The sequence below is a fragment of the Apis mellifera genome, linkage group LG1, assembly GCF_003254395.2.
Source record: "Apis mellifera strain DH4 linkage group LG1, Amel_HAv3.1, whole genome shotgun sequence".
In the NCBI taxonomy this organism is placed as follows: domain Eukaryota; kingdom Metazoa; phylum Arthropoda; class Insecta; order Hymenoptera; family Apidae; genus Apis; species Apis mellifera.
In genome coordinates this window covers 22,171,807-22,187,708 of record NC_037638.1, presented here as the reverse complement: position 1 = coordinate 22,187,708, position 15,902 = coordinate 22,171,807, and the positions used below count along the sequence as shown (strand labels likewise).

The following is a 15,902-nucleotide window of genomic DNA, read 5'->3' as shown; positions in this document are numbered from 1 at the left end:
CATGCAGTTCGTGCCGACATTGGCCGCGCGGTTTTGCACGAACACAAAGAAGCAGCGTGTCGTCGCGCAAGACACACGAGTCGGCCGGTCGGAGGAAGGGTAAGCTGAAGTCCTGAATCGGAAGGGATACGAGAGAGAGAAAGAGAGCACCGGTAAGGAACGTTCGAGGACGGTCGACAAAGGCGCGCTACCCTCGTCAGCTAGTTCAAATCGTACATGAATAAATTCAATCCTATCACGGCCATGCTAATTTCGTACAACGAAGCCCCGCCACCAGCCGTGGAAAGCTGGTGTGCAACTATCCGTTCGACGGGGGTGACGCGTGACCGCTTACGGATTTCGCTTGCCTCGAAACCCGCGCAACGAGATTCGCGTAAACTTTGCCTCGCCGCTTTCTGGATGTCGACCGTGTTTCCCGACTTCGAGATTCGGTTTCGTTCGCGCCGTAAAAACTCTCTCGCGCCTGGTGTCAATCCAATCTTTTTTCCCTCTCCTCCCCCCTCGAACGACGCGTCAACCATGAAAAGTTTTGGAATATCAGTTTTGCGCCCGGTGGAAAGGTGAAACTTGGAATCGGGGACTGCGAGATTGACTGCGCTCCGCTGCGAATCGAACCGATCGGTCGCTCGTTCGCGAAACATATGGTAATATCCTTGCCGGGACGGGGAGAGAATTTTACAACGTCTCGTCGAGTGGTCTGGGATTTATTGGACCCCGGTAATCTTGTAACGTCGTTAACGCGCAACCCCATAAAAGGCAATTAAAATCGCAATTATCCGTGATAGCGTTGACATTGGTAGATAATTACGCATCGAAGCGATTTATTAATCGAGCCAATCTCACGGTACGATTCTACAAGGTGTATCGTATAAAGATAGTAAATCATCGTTTAATGCGTGCTTGGTGCTGAAATGGACAAGCGTTAATGTTAAATAAATAATGGGTATTGTTGCGAAACGGACGGAGCCGACGGTGGAGAAAAATTTGTAATCAGAGCGGGTGAATTAATACACGATTATCGGGATATATACCGTTGGCGAGAGATTAATATAGAGAAAACGTGAAACGACGCGATCGTAATTTTTTAAAAGGAAAATCATCACGCGCTACGCTCTAGCCGAGTTTTAAAAATAATTCCAATATCATCGGTGAAAAATGGTTCCGCTGTGTGTTTTTTTATTTTTATAAAATTACTTTTCTTCGTGCCTCGATGATTTTTAATACTGTTCCATTAAAATATAGAATAAATGGTAATTGCGGGAAGGAGGGGGGGCATCGATTCTATCCATTACATCGACGCGCCTCCCACTTGTGACAAAAGGCTCTCTCCCGTACCATTCAGTTTGTGTAAATAATTTTAAATGAAGTTAAATATGAGCGATTTTTGAATATATCCAAATTGAAATCAATATTTCTGATTGAAACATTCAATACGTTCACTATGTACCTACGAGGATTGAATTGGTAAACGCAATTACGAAAAATGAAAGAACATTTACATGGTTCGTCCGAATCGTTAATATCGAATAGCAAAGGATATCGTATAAAAATATTTACCGGATATCGAATTATAACGAGAGAGAGAGAGAGAGGAAAAAAAAAAGAGTAGTTGAAATGATTTTTTCGATAAACGGGAATAAAAATTTCCGGCAAAAATTTATTATTGCCATGATTTTTTGACCCTTTTCATTTTTTATGATCGACCGCGATGAGTTAACCGACCACTTTAACTAAAAGCTGTTTTTTTTAATTATCCCGTTTTATCATCGCTCTAACGAACCGGTTACAGATACAACTTGATGTTCAATATCAATTGCACGCAAGTGTAAAGTTGCGTTAACGACATCGTCTTAATTACACATCAGATATATTTCGCAATAATCCCGTGAACGAAATCTGTTTGTATTCACCTTTTCAATTTTCTCAAAAGTGTTTCCATAAATATTTTATCGCGGCAGATTTAATTATGATCTTTTGATGAATTCAATTTATATTCGAAAATTTCGATAAATTACTCGACGAATCGTGAAATAATATCCATCGTATTATTAACGTTGATAAATAACGCATAAACTTTTAAGAATAAATTAAACATTTTAAAAATTGAAAGCCAAATATTCGTTAAACTATTATTTCACGAGAAATATTTATCGAGAATTTCTATTTTAAAAAGTAGAGAACAGATATTTTTTTTTAACTGTAGTTCCAACCTGTAATATAGGATTCATCCCAATGAAACGTTTTGTGCAGTTTTCACGATGAGAACATAAAAGAAATTAAAAGGAAAGGTATCTTTTAAAATTCTGGGACGTGACAATGTTTAGTCGTATATAATTAGCATGACGTGCCAGATATGTATGTAACAAGATGGAAGTGAAACAGTCGATCGGTCTGGTAACGGTGTATTTGTTGAAAATGTAGACAGTCGGGCTCGCAGACAGGCCAAATAGAAAGTGTAAGTAGAGAGGAAAGCGCGCCCCATTGTTCCACCCTCTTTTCCAGGTTTCAGAAGCGTTCGCGGCAAGTGCATTTTGTTGTGTGCTCAGAAATCTGTTATTCAATTTGAAATGGCTTTATCGCGCGTCTGAAACCAACCCCAGATTTCGCATTGATGCCAAACTACATGGACTATGAAATCTCTTCCCAACAGGCGCACATGCGTGGCTCTGTATGGGGCGTGCAACCTGGCTTCTCTCTCTCTCTCTCTCTCTCTCTCTCTCTCTCTCTCTCTCTCTCCCTCTCTCTCTACATTTATGGGAACTACCAACACCAATGGTAAAATCGAGTGCTCGGAAGTTCTCCGTGCTGATACTTTCCGTGTATTCGTTCGAGCTACCGTGTGTTCGCAGAAACGAAAGCAATCGCAAACTAAAACAGATATGAAATGACGTGATATATTATAACGATAAAATGATTAAACAAGAAATTTTCGACTAGTGATGTTCGGAAACTACGCAGACGTGTAATATGATTTCGTGTAATATCGGTTGTTTATTCGATGGAAAATGTATGCAATGTACGTATGCGTTTTGAGATGGAAAGGGAGGAAAATCGGGCGAAATAATTATTATCGACATTCTTTTCCTGAATGCAACATTTTCAATCGAGAAACGGTAATAGCATTTCAATTTCACGTCCCATGTTCCAATGCTGTTATTTCTTTTCAATTGGATCATCCCACACGGGCAGGAAATTAATAAGAAGGACAAAAGGCCATTGTTAAATATAAATCCGCAACTCGTTCTATCGATCGAGTTTGAAAAAGCAACTTCGATCACGGCTCGTAACAAGATGCCGCGAACGAAGCGAGATCGTGAAGAATAATAGCAGTATTGTCATTAAACGAACGTTTAAATTCGAGTCCTTAGATCAGAGTCTGCCAATTAGAGCAAGAGCAAGGTCGAGACGGCGCTGTGGATTCCGCGTTTGCTGTCCGCGCGTGCTACTCAAGTATGGTAATACGACAAGAAGGGAAACGAGTCTGGTCTTCTTCGCCACTATACCTGTTGTTGTTCAGTTAAATTGAGCCACCTGAAAGGTAAATCCTTAATGTATTCGTCGCGAATTTGATCTATCTACGATTTGCATCTTATTCCTTTGTGCTATTTTATCGCATCGCCAATAGTCTCTTTGCACAACAATTATAGATGTGCAATTATAGAGAAATCTTTTCTGGATAATATTTCGATTCGTTTTAAATGAATAACAACTTGAGACACAAACGAAAAGATATTCTTTCCATCGATTTTTAAATATTTATGTTTTATACAATTATTATATTGAAACGTACATTGAACGTTATGCTCAATTAATGTTAATAATATTTTAACTAATGGTATTTAAAATTTAAAAATAATCGTATAGAAAACATGAATTTTAATAAAAAAAAAAAAATAAATAAAATTGAATAGTAATATTGCGAAAAATGACTAAAGAAAGATATATATATTAGTAAAAAAAATAATTCTATAAACAAAAACAAATCATAAAAAATTTTAAAATTTAAGTTAATAAATATTCGAACACATTGAATTAAATTTGATTGTGCGTCAAAAATTAATTGGAACATGTAGCACGACAGTAGCGCCACACTCCATCAATTACAAAATTTATCGAAAGATAAAATTTGATTACGAAAATTAAATTAGACGATAGAAAACATTGCGTAATTTTGAACGAGAATTATATAAAAATCAAAATTCTCTGGAATCTGTCCTCTTTTGAGGTTATTTCCCGAATAAGAATTCGATATCGAAGATATTCGTATCGGAAGAATAAAAAAAGAAAAATGGCGAAACACAAACAAAATCGTAGAGTAGAACACGAATAAAACATACAAAAGATACTCACACACAGGATCACGTAGAGGTGCGCACAGTCGAGATTCAGGCAGAAAGGCAGAGGTGGGTTCTCCTCTCAGGTTCGCAGGTAACGTGCACGTAGGTATACGCGCACTCGATTGGCGTCGACCGGCGTCCCGGGAGGGGCGCGACGCCAGCCAAGAACGAACGTTGATACTAAACCGCGGGCCGAGCTGCTCGGAACGACAGTTCAACGAGTGTGTGTTCCGAGGCCGGATCACGGTGGTCCATACGACCAATTTCGCGTGTAAATTTCGACGATCATTTACGGCCGCGTGTACAATTCGCGAAACTGTCAACCAGTAACATTCATCGGTCTCTATCTCTTACGATGCGTTTCACGAGCGAAATCAATCTCGACTGAGAAGTATCGAATTGCAATTTCGAGGTTATCCACCTTAATCGAGAATCGATATTTATAGTAATCTCGTCCCGATGGTTTCGAATCGCCTATCGATAAGTGCGATACAATATGGTGGACTAGAATCGCGCGCGATGATAATACGGAAAATTAACCTAAAATATCGATCGAATCGATCCGTACATGACTAGGAGACCAAGTGTGCACGTGAATTCCTCTGGTTGGAACGGCGTATTATTGTGTATAATATTTTACGAGAAGTGTCGTCGATTGAAATTGTCTTCTGGAATCGATCGAAACATGATTAGTAACTAATTTTGACGACAACGTTGTTCGGATTTGTGACACGACTACAGTGTGCGCATACGTATATGTCTCTACGTATACATGTGTGTAACCGTGTACGTGTGTGTGTGTTTACATTGAATCAGTGCTCGTTGGCAACATCATGATCCGTCGACGTGAGTGCGATCGAGTACTCTGGAGTGCTACCGAGGGTGTTTCTAGTGCGAGCTTCGGGGTTACCGTCTGCGTGTGGGTTTCGAGATGCGTCCTGCGGTGCATCACCCACGAGTAACTGCAATTGGAGGCCGATGTACCCGTATATATACCGGTAACTTGGCCACGAGTGAGCGTAGTGTACCGACTAACCGCTGGAGTAATTAATCCGACGTATGTGCGGACAGATATCCTTGTTTCTCTACGCAGAGTCAATCACTGACGTCGATTCAGAATCTAGAGTTCGTCGTTTGATTAACAGCCTCAAAAGATTAGAGTCTTGATTAGAATTCGCACGATACGTTGAAGACGACAATCGATACAACTGAAAAACACAAGTGTGAACGATAAAATTGGAATCATCGATAAATTAATGCATATAAAACGATCGATTGTTACATACGCAAAATATATGAAAGAATGTTCGAGAACGTTGATTGTTTCGATTTCTTTTCTACGTAGCAAATTCCATCTAACGTCCATTAACCAAAATGTCAACATTGCCGGAATAACAAATGACATCATTGTGTACTGCGTATCGTAGGTAGAGGTTAACTAGAAAAAGAAAAAGATCAGTTTACCTCTATTGACAAATTCGTGGAAACCGATGATACTACGTCGTAAATTGATATTTCATGTTGATAAATATTTCCTACGAATTTGACCGTGTAAGCGTGTTTTTCAGAGGTTTACCGACTGATCATCGACCGCGTGGCTGCCATATTACCTGACGTCAGCTGCTTATCGCAATCGATTTGAAGTACATATCGATTCAAATATCGAATAACGCCAGTACATTGCACATTGTTTAAGTGACGTGTTCGAAACGAGTGTACGATTTGGAAATCATCCGTTTACGAAAATAATTCTATCCATCGAGGTTGTGCAATTGCGTATCGTAATACGGGCGTCACGTGGTTCTTCGTTGGATAAAAAGTATTCCTTATTGACCTTTGTTTAAGTTGATTAATCGAAAAGTTTAGTCAGTGCTCATTGGCATCCATGTTGGAAAGTTGCTAAACGTGCATTTTGGCGGACGAAGTAAATGAGCAACGCCGATTATTCGAATAGATAATTAATTAGGACCAAGTTGAGAAGAAGATATTCGTTCTGCATAACCAATCATCGGTTCGATATCCTGATCACCTTACAGTGTACATACATCATTCGATTCGATTCGAAAGGAACGTCTTAATTAATAATCACGCGAACCCATTGAAATTCGTGTGCCGTTTCGCATATTAAAGAGGGCAATTAAAGAAAAAAAGGGGAAGCTGAGGGGAGAAAGGGCCAGAAACAGACCTTGGCAACTGTGAGTAGTGGATTTGGCCGACCTCATCGTCTACTTTTTACCTCGTTTCGCGAACACCGAAAAAGAGTTCTCACGCCACACGCCACGAAAGGAACCTTAGACACGCACGCACGCACTCACGCACTCTTGGAGGATCAGAAAACTCGTGTCGTCGGTGATTTCAATTTTTTCATAGTTTTTTCAATTCTCTTCAGTGGTCAGTTTTTAATCTTCCGTGGAATTCCGCTACGCAACGATCGAGGGTGAGTTGAATTTGATTAATAAATTATTTATTTTTAATTATTCTATCGTTGGTTTTCTATATATTATACACAGCTGCAAATTGAACAAATGAAATGCGGATCAATATTTGCAGCGTAACAATAGACATTTAATCGTCTGTTTGTTTTATATTTTTGCGTAATAAAAGCAATGTTATAGCATGAAAGCATTGCTCGACTAGCAAAATGCGTATCATATTTAACCTCGTTAGCGAATTACAATCATTTCTTCGTTCCGGTAATTTTTTTGACAAACTACGTTGGCGTAACTAATTTCCCTAGCTGTCAACCGGGTTGGTATATTAAACTTGGGGAATATATCGTTCCGATTGATAATAGCAATCCCCATGCGATCCAAATACGTGCAATTCGAGAATAATTCTAACGCAAAATCGAGATCGCGTAGAATATATTTTTGCATGTCCTGGAGCGATTTTATCGTTGCGATGCCAATTCTATAAATTCGTGGTTATTTTCTTTTTGGATTTTCAACTTTCGTAATTATGCCAGGCAATGAATATCATCGAATAATATTTTCCAAATGAATAGGTATTCTCGAATATTCGACATTTTAAATCCGATCAGGAAATATTAACGTAGAACGCAGTAGACAAAACTTTATTTCAACAATGATAAAAATAAGAAAATATAATGCGTAAATGAGATCTAGTTTTCGGGTGTGTATTACGTATAGACGTATCCGCCGTTGACGAAGTGTTGCAATAGCTTTTGTATAAGAGCTGTATAAGAGCACCATCCCGGCTCATGCTTGCACTATGCCGTGAAAGACGTGTATTCGTGTCTGTCGCCAGCAAATCCTTGAAATCGAATTTTCCGAGACGAGGGTTCCCCCGGGATGGAAAAAGAGGGAAAAGGGAAAAGGGAAGAGAGAGAAAGAGGAGTGGACTGGTGAGCGGGAGAAGATTCGTACGTCAGTTTGGCCGGAATGACGAAGAAAGTACTCTCGTGCCGAACGTGCCGATTTCGTGTGTCGGCGTTTCCGTGCAATTTAGTCGCATACGATTTATGAAATTGCGAGCGTGAGCCGGTGGTGGTGGGGCAGGGAAGAGCACTTTATTGTTCAAATTTCTTGGCAATCGGGAATGCTACGTCGGTGATCTGCGACTCGAATATACTTAACGAGTAGAATAAAATAATGATTTATAAATTCATGAAGAAAATTTTTATTCCGAAATTTTATAAAAGACACGATCTTTCTTGTTTCGAAGAATTATACTTTTTTATTTTATCAATCTTTTACGAATTATATTTAACACTCGGTAATTGGCGATAAATAATATTATCCCGTTTCGTAAAACGAGGGAGCAGCATCGATAAAATATCAGTCGCGTTTAATCCGCGCTTTCGAAACGTAGAAGCCTCGCGAAAATTTTTTATCGCATACATCATCGATTGTCGGTTAAATCGAGCATTGTCTCTGAGCCAAAGCCGCAAAATATAATACATTTCTGCGAAGCCGCACGCGAGTCGACACGTCCATTAGAGGCGAGGACGTTTAACAGAAATTGTGTGACGTTTCGCATGGGTATTGTATACGGCGGACAAGCGTAGGTATGCCGAAATAAATAGACCGTGTTACATAAAGAGCCCTTGTTTAAATTATATCCACGAAGGTATTGCGCTTGTTCTCCCCCGCATGCGGGGGAGACAAAATTGCGCCATTTTCCGGAACAAATGGTTCCTACGTACGGAAGCAATACGCCAACCGTACGAAATTATAACGGATATATCACAACTTTCACCCGCGCCAGAGCATGGGAACGTGTAATGCGTGCATGTACACCTTGGTCTTTTGCTCGTGAACGAATGATTCATGCGAGCGGCGCGAACGTAGGAGGAAAATTATCGAACGTCGAGACGGGATCGTTTCCACGACGGGTCGGAAAATATCGTGAATGTCAATTGCCGAGTCCCTCTCCCCGGACTGGTAAAAATCGGTTTTGCGATTCTCAGTTCAGAGGTGGATCGGTCTGCCCCTGTAACTTTAATCTAGCCGTGTTTCGCGCGATGAATCCGTTTACCTCGGATATAAACGAGGTTTCGCTTTGAACGAGGTTCTTTTTCAGCACGGAAATTTGAATGTAAATGGGAAATATTGGACGATAAATCTTAGATCAATTGAGAGGCAATGAAACATTATATACTCGATGCTTTATTCCATCCGATGGATCATCGTTTAACGAAACTGGGAGGGAATGATTGGAAAATTTGCGAATAGATCCTTGGATATCGCGTAAACGGTTCACCAGTTCAACTAATAGTAGGTTATACGTAACAACACTCGTGGGAAGAGCTATCAATTAAGAACGAAGGGGAGGAAGAAACGCACAATCCAACGATCCTAAAAAGGCCGAGCGAGGCAACAATGCAACACCATGGTGCCTCCCGGTGTTAAACGCGAATCCGCAAGCGGCCCGAGGTGGCCTTACTTTTAAGAGCGATGCGCCTCGTCTTCGAAACGTACAAACTGGTTTCTGGGATACCTCCTCCCCCTCGTGCTCTCGCCCCATTCCCTTTTCTCACACTCGAGCACCCACGGAGGAGGAGGAGGAGGAGGAGAGTCGATCAAGCTTCTCTCGGATGCGTTTTCGTGCCCCTCGTCTTATTTTCGTGCTTCTATCTTGGCGAAAAATCTATGTCAACCGACATGTTGACACGTGTTTAAAGCGTAGACCGCGAGCGGGCGAGAGCGAGCACAGGCACGTAAAATCGGACACGTTGAAGGAGGGAAGGTGAAAAAGGATGAGCGGCGGAGGTGACGGCGTCGGAGGGGAGGGAAAGGGACGGTGAGAAAGATGGAGGTGGAAGGAAAGGTAGAGAGACGTGGCGGAAAAAGAAAGAGGGTGGGCGCCGGGTTGGAAGTCGAGTTACTGGTATGCAGTGTCGGATTTCGCCTTGTCCGTCGGAAGAACGCGTTAGACGAAGAGGAGAAGGGAACGGTACAGGCGGGGGGGAGGGAACGGAGAAGCACACCTCGAGGTGTGCACGCACACACACGTGTAACACGCATGCTCGGGTTACACCCTTCTCATGAATCAAAACTATTCGAGACGGAGAAAGAGATACGGGGCGGGGAGGAGAGGGCGCGTGAACGAGAGGGAAACGTTAAATGGGGATAAGCAGAAAAATGGAAGAAAGAACGGGAATAATGGGAGAGAGAGAGAGAGAAGAAAAACGAACGGGGGGAGGGGACAAATATCGTGTTTGCTTACGATAAACGAGGAGGTCGTGTGTCACGGTAGCTCTCGCGTTCCGAGATATGAATTTAATTTTATTATGACGTGAACCATCCCGGATTGCTATCTTCGAATCTCATGCTCCCCGCGGAGAGGCGACGCTTCTCCACCTCCGGGCCGAAATGGTCTATTTCGCTGGAGCTCGGTGACCTTTCGAAAGAAAAAGGCAAAAGGAAATCGGGGGAAAAAGGTGTAATTGAGATGGAGGCTGAGATCGATCGAAACTGAAAATAATATAAATGGATAATACAGGTCTTTGCCGGTGCCATGCGAGTTGTACAAGCCGTTTTGCGATTTTCAACGGAGTATAATCAGAGATAGAAACGGGGATTATTGTTCTTCTCGTAACCGGCGGGCTTATTGTATCGGCGAAACGATCGTGATCGGGAATCGTGACAGATATGCATGCCAAGATTTTCTCAGAGAAATAAATAAATTTCTTGAGAGACGGGAGGATGTACAGAACTTAGCGGGAGTCTGGTCTCTCTTCTGCTTCTTCAATATGTCAAGTGAATTTTCAAATGGCAAAGAAAGTTCGAGAATTCTCTTCTTTTGATATCCGATTACCTTTCCCACAGATGTACAATGCATATTATATCTAAAGAATAGATAATCTCCACTTTCTCGTAAATACACATTTCCTATTTATCCATCCGACGAATTATTAATAGTTTCGAGTAGGTGGATCGTGGATTGTGATTTGGAAATGATCTTTGACCCATTTCTTTCTTCTCAATTAAACGCAATGTGCAAATTAAACTCTCGCGCATTCAGCGTATCATACATTTCATTAATAATTTATTGCATAATTGACGCCGCCAATCGTTTTCACAAAGATGATCTTTGTCGATACACTTATATAACGTTTTTCTAAAAATACACGTCTCCGTTCCACAATCCTTATTCACTCGTAACAACAACAACGTGGCACGTGACGAATTTTATTACCATGGAATACCACGATGGTAAGGTTATTATCATCGTGGAAAGACGTACGGCACAAAACTGTGTGAAAACCATTGAGATGAAGATCGTCTCTCGGTGCGTTCCTATTCAGAGTGTAAAGCGGGGAATAGGATGAGGTCACTACATAACTAGATACTTGAGAGATCCTCGTTATAATAATTGCGCGAGTGTAACAATCGCGCCCGATATTAGAAAAAAGGCATTGTCGTCGATCGGTGATTCACTTCTACGTATCAGTGGAACAATGCGATATCGGCATTATTAGCATTTTAGCATCCGATCTCGATGCTTTTCACCTGGATTCCCTATTGATCCGTGGAAAATACTTTCGCTCGACAATGTTGGCCCCGCCGCAATACCGATGTAATTAATTCTTTCTCAGGAATTTCATTGGACTTCCCCTCCGCGACGCCAGAGAACCATCAGGGCGGGATTTTATACAGTGTTCACTTCTTTTTCACTTTTCCTCTTTTTTCTTTTTGATCATTACCATAATGAAAACTGATTTAACATTGGCAACGGGCGTCCAATTAAAGCGTTTGAATCCGTTTAATCCAATGGATAACCCTTGCTATCTAATCGACATCGCATGCGTCGCGATGCAAATGCATACTTGGATCGCGAATGATCGCGAATCGCTTATTTCATTCGTGGCGTCGACCAGAAGAATTGACATTTTACGTTTCTCTGCGCGCTTCGTATTTTTCTTCGACTTCTTTCTCTTTGCTTAATGCCTTGGGAATTTTAGTAACAAAGACGTTCGAAAGAAATGATTTGGAAAAAAGTAAATGGGACGGCTCGCGAAAGGATTGAACGTGAACAAAAAGCGATATCCGATACTCTGAAATAGCAACGCATTATCGTAATGAAAGCAGCAATGAAAATTGGATTAACGCTGCGCTTTATTTCGTTACGTGTTCCTCGAGCTCACCGGCAAAAAACGAGATATTGGAAGATTCATCTCGCGATTAAAAACGATCGTAAAGTTGCACATTTCGGTAAAAAAAAGAAAAAACGTGCTCGATAATGGCCTTGCTGATTACGTTCTGTTCTCGTCGATCCTGTCGGCTTAAAAAGTAGGGGGCGTTTTATTTTGACCAACGTAAATCGTTGGACGTGGCAAGGATGGGCATTCCTAACGGGCTTGATACGGTATCTCGATAACAGGTGACTTTTTGTCACTAGTTAATCAATTTACGGTTGATGACACGCGAGATTGGAGGATGGAAAAGTAGGAAGGAGGAAAGGTGAAAATTATATATTCGATATGTGCGCGGTGGAGGCAAATATTCGGAGGATGTTAGGCCGTCGATGAAATTGGTTTGTTCGTAAAACGTGATCCAATTTCCCGAGCGATTCGATGATTCTCCCTCCCTCTCTATCTATCTGCCTGCGCCGTGTTGGCGTAATTCGCTTCCACTTATGTCAGTGGATCAAAATTAACGCGGCCCTTGATGCTACCAAATTTCCATCCCTTTTCGTGCTTACCAAAAAGGTCGGTGGTCGAGTGCTATCTCTGAAAATCCATGGATTGCCGGGCCAGACCTCGGCGCAAGGTGAAATAGCGTGGAATTTGCATTACTAATGTGCAAACTACGTCAAACGAAATACACCCAAATATTTTACGTTGCATGAATGAATGTGTGCCCTCGGCGTATGCGCGGTTACGTAAGCGTGAATAGAGACAGAGGACCTATCGTGGTGGCTCTGTACACACGTACAGATATATATATATATATATATATATATATATATATATATATATATATATATATATATATATATATGTACGTATCGAATCCTTCACACACGTTCGAATAGACACGAGGGCAATACACGCGGTAGGAAAACGCGATGCGACCTGACCCGGGTGTATCAGGACCAATCATTCAATTAACCCCGTTGTATACGATCCTCTTGATGCGATTTTATTTAATAAAGCTAATGTCAAATGTTCGGCCTTATAATAGCCGGCAGACGAACGCGTCTGCTTCTTCTTCATTAATAATATGTGCAAGTGCGTTCTATGCGTATGGATGATACAGTTCTTTCGCGAAAAACAAACAACGAATCGAATTTACAATTGTTTTAATAAAATTCTCTTTTTAAAAAGTGACTCACGAACGAATAGGAAAGGAAATTGGTTGAGTTAAGATGATTCGTGACGTGGAACGAAAAAGCATCATCGGTTGGTTTTCCCGGTTACGATTTTAATCCATTTCGTCTTATTCAGCGAACGGATTCGACGAATGCGCAAATTAATTCTTGTACGCGCAGTAGGTGCGGCTTGGAGATGCTTGGGAAACGTTCGTTTTCAAAGACTACACACCGCGTCGGTATTAGTTCCGTTTAATTAGGTAGACAGAATTGATAGATAGAGGATTGAATCCGTGTAAAGCGTAATCCAAGAGAAATTCCGATTGACCAGCTCGGTAGTAGCGTATGCTCTGGCCGCGTTATGAGTTCCTGCTCTTGCGATAATGGAATCTACACGCGTTCCATCGATGCCTCGCGAACGGAAAGAAACGGCGGCTTTGTGTCTTTGTTTCCTGTTCAATTAAACGCGCGTGGCAAATTTCACGGTATCGAATAATTAGTTAGAAATTTGATTCTGGGTCAACAGTTTTTTGGGTTTTAGCCGGTGAAAAAGAGATGCGCGGGAATCGTTCGCTGGATATAAATTATTTTATCGTATTGCCCGATAAACAATCGATCGAAATCGGATGGAACAATTTAGAAAGATTTACAACAAATACGAACATTTTAATAATAACTTTGTTACACGAGCAGGAGGTTATTTTTTTCATCGCGAGAAGGCAACGTAAAAATATTCTTCAATTTTCCTAGAATTATGTCGGCGAACGGCATTCCGTTTTTAGTTCCGCCCTTCCCTATCGAGCGTGCCGAAGCGTCATCTTAGAAACGATGTTTTATATCATCTCATATACGCAGTTTTGCCTCTAGTAAAATTGTTGTCTCGAGAGAAACCGGTCTCTTTCTTCTCTCCTTCCCTCCTTGCGTAATCCACCGGTTCTTTGTCGTGTTTCTATTTGTCGGTCGGTCGTATTTTTCATAAGGAGCGTATTTCTCCTTCTTCTCCGATTCTTGTCGTTTTACCGCGGATGAATCCAATATTGCTTCAGATGATCCCGTTCCTACGCGAACATTCTCGTTCTTAATCCCCCCAGTTTCTTTCACGCATCGTTGTTCTCTTTCTAACCTCCAAGTTAATTCTAATAACAGAATTGATTTTATTAGCAACTCGCAAATGCAATTTCATCGACTGTTCGATCGTTACAGATCGAATTAAATTCCGATGGAGATAGCAGGAGGGTAGTAGCAGGTTTCGCACAGGCTGCCGCCGACTCTTGCTCGCTCTTCTTTTTCTCCCTCCACTCGCTTCTTAGTTCGTTCGCGGCAGGGCACAACTACCAGATGAATAGATAGCGGCTAATTTTCAGCGTTCATTAGAGCTCGCTCGCGTCTTTCTATCTCTCTCTCTCTCTGCAACTCTCTCTTTCCCTCCGATTAAATACGTACCGCATGCAGCCCGTGACTGTGTGACTGTGCACCGGGAATAAAGGGAGAGGCAGCGAATAAACAGGCACACATAGCCTCTGTATTACCGCGGAGATCGCAGCGGGGAACATAGAGAGAGAGAGAACGGCGAGAGAGGAAATAAAGAGATCCGACATCGAGGAGAAATCTAATTCCTAATTGGTGGCTCGCTCTCTGCTCGCGTCGGTTATCTATCGAAGCGCACGACCGGACCAGCCTTGTAGGAAAAGTTGCGACGAAATAACGCGGTGGAAGGGTGCCGCTGGAAGAGGGCGAATAAATGGTTGCGGTTTAACTGTCAGGCGCAAAAGGGGGTCGAAGCTGCCGAATCCAGCCACCGATTCGGAGAGAAAGGGAACGGAACGGGCGAGGGAGGATAGGATAGACCTCCCGGGCTCGATTACAAAAATTGAATGTAGCCTCACCTGTCAGTGGGCGCAACAGACTGCACGTTGGATACAGGCATCGGATCATTTTATACAGGAGTTGGCGTATTAAATCGGGGTCCGGATCGGGGCGATGATCGCGCACGTCGTTTACGGTAATTTCCATATACGGAAATGCGCGACACCATTACACGGTACGTGTATATTTTTCATCGTGGAACGCGAGGGAACGTTGGTGATCGGATCGGGACGGGAAAAACGCATTATCGATCGTTTAAATATTTATAAAGACGTTCGATCACGCGAAAGTAAGCGTGCGCGAGGAACAAGTTGTTACGCGTTCACGTGTAAAGGTTAATCGGTGTATGCGTGATAGGAAACGGGCGGAAACGATTACGTTCACGCGAAATCGGCGCGTTTACCGGCCAGTTTCTCGGCGAAACGCTTTTCCGCGGATGAAGACGCGAAAGTAGCCGGTTTAAACGGGCCGGCAAGTCCCTCTGACAGCGAGACGTTATCCACAGTTATTATTCACTCTCTCACCTCCCACGCCCGTATTTATTCGAATACAAATGCGCCGTCCCGAGTGTCATAACTGCACTCGATCACGACGTAGTTCACGGCACCGGCGACGCCGTCTATTTTTCTTCTGGCCGTGGCCCGTGTTAGCATCCGGGCCGGACAATGAGCGTACAAATACGAGGCGGGCGAGCGCGTACCCGGCCGCGGCCGGAGAGATCCCCGGTATTCTTATGCTAAAATCGTTGACGTCCGAGCTGACACGGTTTTTCGAGCGGCGATCATTCAACGCCTCGGCCGCGGACCCGACGCGTCGCTCGCTCCCCTCGACGCGTCGTTACTCTTCTCGCATGCTAATCGACGAGCCGATGCTAAATTGCGCGCACCGCGCGGACCGTCCGTTCCGCTTTTCATAAACACGAAC

The 15,902-nt window shown here is 42.5% G+C and overlaps 1 protein-coding gene across 1 annotated transcript in view; it reads left to right on the top strand.

The window, feature by feature from the left end:
• Positions 1 to 5,287: 5,287 nt before the first annotated feature.
• The window catches only part of LOC552142 (latrophilin Cirl), a 362,490-nt gene continuing 351,875 nt past the window's right edge, over positions 5,288 to 15,902 (top strand). Inside the window, exon 1 of the mRNA XM_006571348.3 lies at positions 5,288 to 6,774. The gene's annotated coding sequence lies outside the window, so the exon portion shown is untranslated. The remainder of the gene's footprint in view (positions 6,775 to 15,902) is intronic.